Below are 13,302 nucleotides of genomic sequence, written 5' to 3'. Positions count from 1 at the left end.
ATGCAGATATAGCCTCGGAACACCGAGACCGAAAGGTCGAACGTGAATCACATAGTAGATATGATCAACATAGAGATGTTCACCATTGAAAACTACTCCATCTCACGTGATGATCGGACATGGTTTAGTTGATATGGATCACATGATCATTTAGATGACTAGAGGGATGTCTATCTAAGTGGGAGTTCTTAAGTAATATGATTAATTGAACCTAATTTATCATGAACTTAGTCCTGGTAGTTTTTGCATATCTATGTTGTAGATCAATAGCTCGCGTTGTAGCTCCCCTATGTTTTTGATATGTTCCTAGAGAAAACTAAGTTGAAAGATGATAGTAGCAATAATGCGGACTGGGTACATGATCTGAGGATTATCCTCATTGCTGCACAAAAAAATTATGTCCTTGATGCACTGCTAGGTGACAAACCTATTGCAGGAGCAGATGCATACGTTATGAACGTTTGACAAGCTCGGTATGATGAATAATTGATAGTTTAGTGCACCATGCTTTATGGCTTAGAACCGGGACTTCAAAATGTTTTGAACGCCATGAAGCATATGAGATGTTCCAAGAGTTGAAATTGGTATTTCAGACTCATGCCCTTGTCGAGAGGTATGCGACCTCTGACAGTACTTTGCCTACAAGATGGAGGAGAATAACTCAACCAATGAGCATGTGCTCAGATTGTCTGGGTACTACAATTGCTTGAATCAAGTGGGAGTTAATCTTCTAGATAAGATAGTGATTGACAAAGTTCTCTAGTCACTATCACCAAGTTACTAGAACTTAGTGATGAACTACAATATGCAAGGGATAGTGGTAATGATTCCCGAGCTCTTCGTGATGCTGAAATCGGCGAAGGTAGAAATCAAGAAAAGCATCAAGTATTGATGGTTGACAAGACCAATAGTTTCAAGTAAAAGGGCAAGGGATAGAAAGGGAACTTCAATAAGAATGGCAAGCAAATTGTCACTCCCATGAAGAAGCCCAAAGCTAGACCCAAGCCTGAAACTGAGTGCTTCTACTGCAAAGGAAATGGTCACGGGAAGCGGAACTGCCCCAGATACTTGATGGATAAGAAGGATGACAAAGTGAACAAAGGTATATTTTGATATACATGTTATTGATGTGTACTTTACTAGTGTTTATAGCAACCCCTTGGTATATGATACTGGTTTAGTTGCTAAGAGTAGTAACTCAAAACATGAGTTGCAAAATGAATAGAAACTAGTTGAGGGTGAGGTGACGATGTGTGTTGGAAGTGATTCCAAGGTTGATAATATCACCATCGCACACTCCCTTTACCTTCAGGATTAGTGTTGAACCTAAAATAAATGTTATTTGGTGTTTGCGTTGAGCTTAATATGATAGGATCATGTTTATTGCAATAGGGTTATTCATTTAAGTCAAACAAGAATTGTTATTCTGTACATGAATAAAATCTTCTGTGGTCATGCACCCAAGGTGAATGGATTATTGAATCTCGATCGTAGTGATATACATATTCATAATATTGATGCCAAAAGATGCAAAGTTGATAATGATAATGCAACATATTTGTGGCACTGCCGTTTAGGTCATATTGGTGTAAAGTGCATGAAGAAACTCCATGCTGATGGGCTTTTGGAATCACTTGATTATGAATCACTTGATGCTTGCGAACCATGCCTCATGGACAATATGACTAAGACTCCGTTCTCCGAAACAATGGAGCGAGCAACTGACTTATTGGAAATAATACATACTAATGTATGCAGTCCGATGAGTGTTGAGGCTCGCGGCGGGTATTGTTATTTTCTGATCGTCACAGATGATTTGAGTAGATATGGGTATATCTACTTAATGAAACATAAGTCTGAAACATATGAAAAGTTCAAACAATTTCGGAGTGAAGTGGAAAATCATCGTAACAAGAAAATAAAGTTTCTACGATCTGACCACGAGGCGAATATTTGAGTTACGATTTTGGCCTTCATTTAAAACAATGTGGAATAGTTTCACAACTCATGCCACCTGGAACACCACAGCATAATGGTGTGTCCGAATGTCATAATCGTACTTTATTAGATATGGTGCGATCTATGATGTCTCTTACCGATTTACCACTACCGTTTTGGGGTTATGCATTAGAGACAACTATATTCACGTTAAATAGGGCACCATCTAAATCCATTGAGATGACACCGTATGAACTATGGTTTGGCAAGAAACCTCAGCTGTCATTTCTTAAAAGTTTGAGGTAGCGATGCTTATGTGAAAAAGCTTCAGCCTGATAAGCTCGAACCCAAATCAGAGAAGTGCGCCTTCATAGGATACCCAAAAGAAACTGTTGGGTATACCTTCTATCACAGATCCGAAGGCAATATCTTTGTTGCTAAGAATGGATTCTTTCTAGAGAAGGAGTTTCTCTCGAAAGAAGTGAGCGGGAGGAAAGTAGAACTTGATGAGGTAGTTGTACCTTCTCCCGAATTGGAAAGTAGTTCATCACAGAAATCAGTTAGTGATGAAGCTAATGATGATGATCATGAAACTTCAGATCAAGTTACTATTGAACCTCCTAGGTCAACCAGAGTATGGTACGCACCAGAGTGGTACAGTAATCCTTCCTGGAAGTCATGTAACTAGACATGACTAACCTACAAACTATGAGGAAGCAATGATGAGCCCAGATTCCGCAAAATGGCTTGAGGCCATGAAATCTGAGATGGGATCCATGTATGAGAACAAAGTGTGGACTTTCGTGGATTTGCCCGATGATCGGCAAGCCATTGAGAATAAATGGATCTTCAAGAGGAAGACGGACGCTGATAGTAGTGTTACTATCTACAAAGCTCAACTTGTCGAAAAGGGTTTTTGACAAATTCAAGATGTTGACTACGATGAGATTTTCTCACTCGTATCGATGCTTAAAGTCTGTCCGAATCATGTTAGCAATTGCCGCATTTTATGAAATCTGACAAATGGACGTCAAAAACTGCATCCCTTAATGGATTTATTAAAAAAGAGTTGTATATGATGCAACCAGAAGGTTTTCTCAATCCTAAAGGTGCTAACAAAATGTGCAAGCTCCAGCGATCCATATATGGACGGTGCAAGCATCTCGGAGTTGGAATATACGCTTTGATAAGTTGATAAAAGCATATAGTTTTATACAGACTTGCCGTGAAGCCTGTATTCATAAGAAAGTGAGTGGGAGCACTACAACCTTTCTGATAAGTATATGCGAACGACATATTGTTGATCGGAAATTATGTAGAATTTTCTGGAAAGCATAAAGGAGTGTTTGAAAGGAGTTTTTCAAAGAAAGACCTCGGTGAAGCTGCTTACATATTGAGCATCAAGATCTATAGATATAGATCAAGACGCTTGACAAGTTTTTTCAATGAGTACATACCTTGACAAGTTTTTGAAGTAGTTCAAAATGGAACAGTCAAAGAAGGAGTTCTTGCCTGTGTTTCAAGGTGTGACAATGAGTAAAGACTTGAAACCCGACCATGGTAGAAAATAGAAAGAGAATGAAAAGTCATTCCCTATTCCTCAGTCATAGGTTCTATAAAGTATGCCATGCTGCGTTGTGTACCTTGCCATGAGTTTGGAAAGGGGGTATGATAGTGATCCAGGTGTGGATCACTGGACAGCGGTCAAAGTTATCCTTAGTTACCTAAGAGGACTAAGGAAATGTTTCTCGGTTATGGAGGTGATAAAGAGTTCGTCGTAAAGAGTTACGTCGATGCCGGCTTTTACACCGGTCTGAATGACTCTAAGTCTCAATCTGGATACATATTGAAAGTGGGATAAATTAGCTAGAGTAGCTCCATGAGCATTGTAGACATATAATATTTGCAAAATACATACGACTCTGAATGTAACAGAACCGTTTGAGGGAGTCCTGGATTAGGGGGTCCCCGGGCGTCCGGGCTATGTGACGTGGACCGAACTGGTGGGCCGTGAAGATACAAGATAGAAGGCTTCCCCCTGTGTTCGGATGGGACTCTCCTTGGCGTGGAGGGCAAGCTTGGCGTTCGGATATGAAGATTCCTTTCTCTGTGAACCGACTCTTTACGATCCTAGCCCCCTCCGATGTCTATATAAACTGGAGGGTTTAGTCCATAGCGGCAATCATAATCATACATGCTAGACATCTAGGGTTTAGCCATTACGATCTCGAGGTAGATCAACTCTTGTAACCCCTATACTCATCAAAGTCAATCAAGCAGGAAGTAGGGTATTACCTCCATCAAGAGGGCCGGAACCTGGGTAAACATCGTGTCCCTCGCCTCCTGTTACCTTCGATCCTTAGACGCACAGTTCGGGACCCCCTACCCGAGATCTGCCGGTTTTGACACCGACATTGGTGCTTTCATTTAGAGTTCCTCTGTGCTGTCGACAAAGGATTCGATGGCTCATTCGATCATCCACAATGATGCTGTTTTGGGGGAGATTTTCCCCCGGGGCCAAATTTTCGTATTCGGCGGCTTCGCGCTGCGTGCCAACTCGATTGGCCACCTCGAGCAAATCGACAGCTACACCCCGGGTCATCAGATCAGTTTCAGGAAACTAAACTATGTCGCCGATATCCGAGGAGATTTGATCTTCGAAGGGTTCGCGGCCCCGGTTGCCGCTCTGGCCTTAGATCCAGAGCAGGCCGCCAGGTCCGAAGACGGGAGTTTAAAGCCCACCGGACTCTCTGCAATTATGGAGCTTGTTACTGGAGATCCGGAGGAGACGACGTCATCGACAAACCCAAAGAAGCACTACAAAAAAATACACTTCCGTGATGATACATGTTTGTCACAGTAGGTCGCGTTTTCTGTCATGCATGTACATCCATGACAAATTTATGACAGAATCAAGATAGTCATACCTATGCTGTCATAGAAGTGTTCCATGACATTGCCAAAATTATCATCACGGAAGTGTCCACTTCCATGACGATAAATTGCGCGTCACAGAAGTGCTTTCGTCAAGGGTGACCGACACGTGGCATCCACCGTAACGGAATGCCGTTAAGCTATCGGGTCAGATTTTGGATCTGATAACCCGTTAACAGCCACGACCAATGCCGATTTTCCACGTGTAAAATTCTCATTGGCTGACGATCCACGCGTCAGCTCCACGTTGGCACAGGTGTCACTCATCCAATGGTCGAGATGGGCCTATGATATGTTGACATGTGGACCGGCCCAAAAGTGGCCCACAAAGATTAAATGGGCCGGCCCAACCGAAGGCCCATAAGATTTAGCGGACCATAATGGGCCGGCCCAGCTAAAGGCCCACAAAATTTAGCGGACCATAATGGGCCGGCCCAGCTAAAGGCCCACACGATTTTGCAGACCATAATGGGCCGGCCCAGCTAAAGGCCCACAAGATTTTGCGGACCAGAATGGGCCGGCCCAGCTAAAGGCCCACTAGATTCTGCCGACCATAATGGGCCGGCCCAGCTAAAGGCCCAACATTCTCTGTCAAATCGGCCCATCAACGGCCTGTCCTAAACTTGTCATCAACGCGGCCCATGGTCACTTCTGGCCCGTTAACAGTTTGCTAAGTAATTGGGCCGAATTATGGCCCGGTGTATTTCCGGCCTGTTAAAGGTCTGGCTTCATTTGGGCCCATTTACAGGCCATCAAAACTTTCGGCCCATAAACGACCGTGAAGGATTTGGGTCATATTCGGCCATGTCTGACATTCGGCCTATTAGAGGCCCACTATAGCTTTGGGCCACTTTCGGCCTATTGTCATTTTCGGTCTGTTAACGCCGGACCTAAACCATGGGCCATATGTGGCCCAACGTCATATCGGGCCCATTAACAGCCCATATAAAAATGATGATAATCTAGCCCGACCGAAGTTCCGGCCTGTTAAAGGCCCGTGTATTAGGTCGGCGCATTTACGGCCCGTCCGAATTTCGGCCTGTTAAAGTCCAGTGGGTTATTTAGCACAATCAGGGCCCAATCTCAGTTTCGGTCTATTAAAGGCCCATGCATTTTATGGGCTCGAGATATTTACACCTGTAAACGGCCTATTTTTACTGAGGGCCCAAATTATGTTTAGGCCTGTTAAAGGCCCACTATGGGCACATGCCTACCAGAAAAATATGAAAGCTTATGCTGATTTAGGCCCAAATATTTCTAGTGGGCTACATGCCAATTTCGGCTCATAATCGTTTTTAGCCCAATTGGAATGGGCCCGACGAATGTTGGCATGTTGGGCTCCTACGAAGCTTTAGGCCGAATACATTACTAAGATAAACCTACACTATACAAAAATAGCATCATAATTACTGCAGCCTGAGACAGCATCATAAATGTTGTATCACAACAAAATAAATTCCAACCATACAACAAAAGGCCTGTTGGCATAAAGTTTACAGTCCTTCCAGACAAAAGCACCATCAGATGTATAGAAGCACAGATCATTTGACCCGAGTACTAATGTTTCAGGCTATAGAATCTGATGGAGCAGCACGGTCTCCACCTTTTTTTCCGCCATTGCTCTTGAACAACGAAGCGAATGTCTGATAGTCTGGTTTCAAAACCATTCATATCTTGACGACATTTCTCAACCACTATTCTTGTTTCCGAAACAACGTCCACTAGGGATTGGACTTGTGTCTGGAGCACAGATATATCACTCTGTCTAGCAGGAAGATTTTTTCAGTAGGCGATTTGGACGAGGTTACCTTGACAACCAACCTATAATTACGCAAGAAGGTGCTTTTTGCACTGTCAGTGGAGAGATACTGATGCACTGCAGCAAGAGGTGACATTGTGCCTGTAGTAGCCTCGTCACCTTCAGGTGGTTGTGGCTGTTCAATCATTTGTTCCATAGCTTCCTGAAAGTTTGAACTTGTAGATTAGTGTACCAGATAAGTTACTAATGAGACAAAAACAAACAAAGTAGGTTAAACGTTTATACATAACTTATTTTGGTGAACTACTGTAATACATTAGCATGTATTGTATTGCCAACTACATAATAAAATCACTTTCGGAACATATGTCCATGTAGCATGCCTACTGTATTGTCTATTTCCTCACATTCGTTGACATCTAAGGATAAAGAGACATGGTTTAAAGTAGGATGAACATAGTATGACATCATTCATATCATGGGCAAACAGATATAAAACAAACAGGCTATTTTATCATTGTGTGACAATCCTTATTCATAACAACTAGATTACAGATCAAGACTAAAAGAATATCCTTCATCTGTTTTAAACCATGTAAGGTGAAATGATACATTAAGACAACTGTGAATAAAAGTGAACAGAGTAACTGACATTGGCTGCAAACCAAGTAGTTAAATGAACACACCACAGTACCAATCAGTTCAAGGCAGGAGGAGTAAGGACTTACAACAGCGGCTTGAACTGGTGTGCTCATGCCCTTCATCTTGTTGGTGTGACAATCCTTGAAGATTTGCACTGCATTCGGTTCAAGTTCTTTTTGGTCCGCACGGGATTTCCTCTGTATTTGGAACAAGTCAATATAGATACGATAATATGGCACAAAAAGAAGAAGGAAGTAGCAGCTATTTACAAGAGCCTCGCAGTGTGCAATATAGCTACGAGATCCTGTGGTCTATTGGAATTTCACTTTAGAACGGTTGGTTTTGTTCTTCAAACAGTTAGCCTAGAAGAAGATACACTTGTAAGGCACATACATAAATACAAGTTCAATATGTGGTCTGATCAAATACATATAGCCTACCTGATGCTTTGGATCAGACCAGTGTTTAACGAGGGCTGTCCAGTCTTCATCTGTAATATATTCCACTAGAGATGTCTGGGCGATTTCATTGTTAGCCTTGCCTTCAAAGTGAGATTTTCTAAGGTGGTACCGATACTGTCACAGAGCAGACTGAAAAACATGAGTGCATGCTTGTCTAATTGCATCATCTTTCGGATCCAACTTGAACCTCATCTGTTGAAAAAAGAATGTAAGTCTTATTAGGAGGAAGCTAGAAAGTATATGTCATATGCACATGTATAACGTATAAACTCAGCAGGTGCAATTTAATCAAAATAGAAGAAATACAGGCTAGAAAACATATGCAATATGAAACCAATTATCACACTGTCAACTTAGAGCAAGCACCTGCGATGGTGGAGTACGAGAGATGAACTCATCATGTAGACTCGGGACTTCAACTTCATTAGCAGTAGCAGTGGCAAATCTAGAGAGTCTCTGTTTGCGTCGGTGCGGAGGACCACCAACATCCCCTAACTTACTCTTTTCCTTCCTATTTTCTGATATTGCCTTATGAAGTCAAAACCACAAGAAGATGAATAAAATTAGCTCTGCATAACTGGTTGATGCATGATACAGACGAACACTACTTTGATGTAAGGCAAGCGCAAGATAGGAGGATGGAATATATACAAAAAAAGACAGCGTTTCATATTCGCACGTACGATAGGAGGATGGAATATGTATGAAAAAACAGCAAGCGGAAGGCATTTCAACAAAATTAGAAGAAATGAAAGCTAGGCACCATATGAACATGCAACCAATATCACTCTATCAGGTAAAAAGTGTCTCGTCGTAAGAGCCATTTCAAGAAATTAGAAGCAGTACAAGCTAGAAGACAATGCAAGATGCAACCTACATCACAGTCCCAAGTTAAATGTGTCTTATGGGTAAGTGATCGTTGCAAGTATAAGTTGTAAGCTACGCAGATGCAATTCAACATAATCAGAAGCAATACAAACTAGACATCATACAGAAAACGCAACCACGTATAACAGTTCCAAGTAAGAGCAAGCACCTGTGATGGTGGAGTAGGGGAGATGTGCTCATCATGTACACATATGTTCTAGAAACAGGAACACATGTCTTATTCACATGCATTATGTGTAAAGTAAGCAGATGCAATTCAAGTTAGAAGCAATACAAGCTAGACATCATACGCAACATGCAACCACATATAATAGTGTCAAGTTAGAGCAAGCACCTGTGATGGTGGAGTAGGGGAGATGTGCTCATCATCTACACAGCTACGTTGACTGTCCAGCCTTGTGTTGTCTTGCGAATCTTGTTGGGAGGATGGCGGAGTAGAATCTGTAGAGACCCCCTGTTTGAGTTGCTCCGAAGGACCACCATCATCCACTGCCGGACTAATTTCCTTCAGCTGTAATGATTTTGCATTGTGAAGTCAAACCGATAAGAAAAAGGAATAAAATTCGCTCTTCAGAACTCATTCATGCATGATACTGATGAACACTACTCGGATGAAAGGCAAACACATGATGCGAGGATGGTGTGACATATTCACACCTATGATGTGGTAACTAAGCAGAAGACATTTCAACAAATTAGAAGCACTGCAAGCTAGACACCATATGAAAGATGCAACCAATATCACTCTGCCAAGTTCAAACTGTATGGCATTTCAACAAATTAGAAGCAGTACATGCTAGAAATCATATGCAAGACACAACCAATATCACAGAGGCGACTTAAAGGTGCCTTATCATAAGTGACTGATGCGGGATATGCAAGAATAGTAGTCTGATGTAGAAACAGGAACACATGTCATATTCACAGGCATTATGTGTAAAGTAAGCAGATGCAATTCAACAAAGTTAGAAGCAATACAAGCTAGACATCATATGCAACATGCAACCACATATAATAGTGCCAAGTTAGAGCAAGCACCTGTGATGGTAGAGTAGGGGAGATGTGCTCATCATCTACACAGCTACGTTGACTGTCTAGCCTTGCGTTGTCTTGCGAATCTTGTTGGGAAGATGGCGGAGTAGAATCTGTAGAGAACCTCCATTTCAGTTGCTTGGAAGGACCACCATCATCCAATGCCTTGCCAATTTCCTTCAGCTTTATTGATTTTGCATTGTGAGGTCATACCGACAAGAAAAAGGAATATCATTCGCTCTTCAGAACTCATTCATGCATGATACTGACGAACACTACTCTGATGAAAGGCAAAGTCATGATACGAGGATGGAATATGTACGAAAAAATGGACGGCTTGACATATTCACACCTATGATGTGGTAACTAAGCAGAAGACACTTCAACAAATTAGAAACACTGCAAGACACCATATGGAAGGTGCAGTCAATATCACTCTGCCAAGTTAAAACTGTCTCGTCATAGGTGGCGTTCATCAAACTAGAAGCAATAAATGCTAGAAATCATATTCAAGACGCAAACCAATATCACACTGCCAACTTAAAGGTGTCCCATCATAAGTGACTGATGTAGGATACACAAGAAGAGTAGTTTCATGTAAGAACATGGTGTGATAGACAGATATAGTATGTACCAAAAACAGGAAAGCGTGTCATATTCACATGTATCATGTGTAGCTAAGCAGATGCAGTTTACACTAATTAGGAGCAATACGAGCTAGACACCATATGCAACATGCAACCAGATATCACACTGCCAAGTTAGAGCAAGCACCTTGGATGGTGGAGTAGGGGAGCGGAGACTTGGACCTTGTAATGCACTATCAGTACAAGGAGAATCGGTACAGATGCTCCGTTTACGTTGCTGCAGAGGACCACCATCATCGCCTTCCTTACTCTTTTCCTTCCTCTTTCTTGATTTTGCCTTGTCAAGTCAAACCCACAAGAAAAAAGAATAAAATTTGCTCTTCAGAACTCATTGATGCATGATACTGACGAACACTACTTTCATGTAAGGCAGCCGCATGATAGGAGGATGGAATATATATGAAAAACAAGACGGCGTGACATATTGACATGTATGATGTATAAAGCATAAACTAAGCACAAGGTGCTTGAACTTGTTAGAATCGATGCAAGCTAGAAACCATATGAAAGATGAAACCAATATCACTCTGCCAAATTAAAAGGGTGCCCTAACAAATGTATTTGACCAAATTAGAAGCAATACATGGCAACATGCTAGAAATAATATGCAATATGCAACGAATAAAGGTGACTCATCGTAAGTGATTGATGCAGGATACAGAAGAGAGGTAGTTTCATGTAAGAACAAGGTTAACACATAGATGTAGTGTGTACCAAAAATAGGAAGGCATGTCATATTCACAGGTAAAATGTGCAAACTAAGCATATGCAATTTACCCTAATTAGAAGCATTACAAGCTAGACACCATATGCAACATGCAACCACATATCACACTGCGAAGTTAGAGCAAGCACCTGTGATGGTGGTGTAGGGGAAGTGCGGTCTTCAGGTACAGAGCTACGTTCAATATCTTCATTTAGGCTTGCTGTTTCTTGAGAATCATGTGGAGAGGATGAAATTGCATTCTTTATAAGAGTATTGCGTCTCATATTAACCCATGCGCGTGACTGTCTCATCATAAGCGATAGACGCAGGATACACAAGAACAGTAGTTTGATGTAAGAACATGGTGTGATAGGCAGATGTAGTATGTACCAAAAACAGGAAGGCATGTCATATTCACATGTATAATGTGTAAGCTAAGGAGATGCAATTTAACAAATTAGGAGCATTGATGAGGGATACACAAGAAAAGTGCCTTATCATAAGATATAGTATGTACCAAAAACATGAAAGCATGTCATATTCACATGTATCATGTGTAAGCTAAGTAGATGCAGTTTACATTAATTATGAGCAATACGAGCTAGACACCATATGCAACATGCAACCAGATATCACACTGCCAAGTTAGAGCAAGCACCTTGGATGGTGGAGTAGGGGAGCAGAGACTTGGACCTTGTAATGCACTATCAGTACAAGGAGAATCGGTACAGATGCTCCGTTTACGTTGCTGCAGAGGACCACCATCATCGCCTTCCTTACTCTTTTCCTTCCTCTTTCTTGATTTTGCCTTGTCAAGTCAAACCCACAAGAAAAAGGAATAAAATTTTCTCTTCAGAACTCATTGATGCATGATACTGAGGAACACTACTTTCATGTAAGACGAACACTACATATCACACTGCCAAGTAAGAGCAAGCACCTGTGATGGTGGTGTGGGGGAATTGCGGTGATCAACTAGAGAGCTACGTTGACTATCTTCATTTGGCCTTGCTGTTTCTTGAGAATCATGTGGGGAGGATGACACTGCACTCTTTAAACGAGTATGGCGTCTCACAGAAACCCACCCGGGTGACTGTCTCATCATAAGTGATTGACGAGGGATACAAAAGAGCATTAGTTTGATGTACGAACATGGTTAATAGACATATGTAGTATGTATCAAAAACAGGAAGGCATGTCATTATCAAAGGTATAATGTGTAAAGTAAGCAGATGCAATTTAACCAAATTGGAAGCAATACAAGCTAGACACCATATGCAACATGCAACCACATTTGACAGCGCGAAGTTAAAGCAAGCACCTGGGATGGTTGTGTGTGGCAATTGAGATCATCAATTGCAGAGCTAAGTTTACTGTCTCCAACTGCTGACACTGCACCCGTTAGAGCGCTGGAACGCTTAGTGCTTATCTTCGAATTACACTGGAGCGACTTCTGACTTTTCTTTTCTGCATTCATCAACACTGCGTCAGAGTCTGAAATACCCATGCATAAAAAACAATAGTGTGAGTATGGGTGAAGTGTGTGCACAATTAGTACAGTGTAAAGGTAGCAGATAGCAGGTCAGTGAGAAATAAATGACGGGAGACATATGATAGCTCTACAACATGCATGGCACACTAAATTACTACAGGATTCTATGAAAATAACAGTCGACTGAAAGCAAATAGGTCAGTCCATTTTTTCCGCACCGTCCGATGTACAAAGAACGGGCAGATCGCCTTCATCTACCTCCAGCGAGTCAGTGCTGATGATCTTCCTCGAAACGCCAGCGACCACCGGCCCAGTATTCCTCCCCTGCCTGCGCCCTCCCCTCGACCTCACCGCACCGCCGTGCTTGGCACCGCCCCCGGCCATCCATTCAAGCCCCGCCGACCTCCAGATCGGGCGCAAGCAGCTCCTGCGCCCCACACCCCTATGATAGACACCGATGCGCCGCTTCCCCAGGGAACAGGCGGACTAGGTGCTCCGCGCGCCTAAGCGGGTGCTGCTTCTTTTAATTGCGATTCGACTGACCCTGAATTGAAATCCAGGCGGGCTACTGACCTCTAGCAAAGGTGAAATAGTAAAAGGGAGGAAACCTTATGCATTTACTATCACGAAGAAGATGCAGTAAGAAGCACTCAACTAGTTTCTTTCGTGCGATGAATACGGTGTGAGCGGAGACGTAAGATTTGCATGAATAAGGGAAGAGGAGTACCTCTTTCTGCTAGCAGTGCTGTGTCCTCCTTCTGTTTTTCCGATGATCTTCTTATTGTTCGCCGGAAACTAGAAGT

Source organism: Triticum urartu, chromosome 3, assembly GCF_003073215.2.
Source record: "Triticum urartu cultivar G1812 chromosome 3, Tu2.1, whole genome shotgun sequence".
Lineage (NCBI taxonomy): Eukaryota > Viridiplantae > Streptophyta > Magnoliopsida > Poales > Poaceae > Triticum > Triticum urartu.
The sequence above is the reverse complement of the archived record's forward strand: the minus strand, read 5'-3'. Positions refer to the sequence as shown.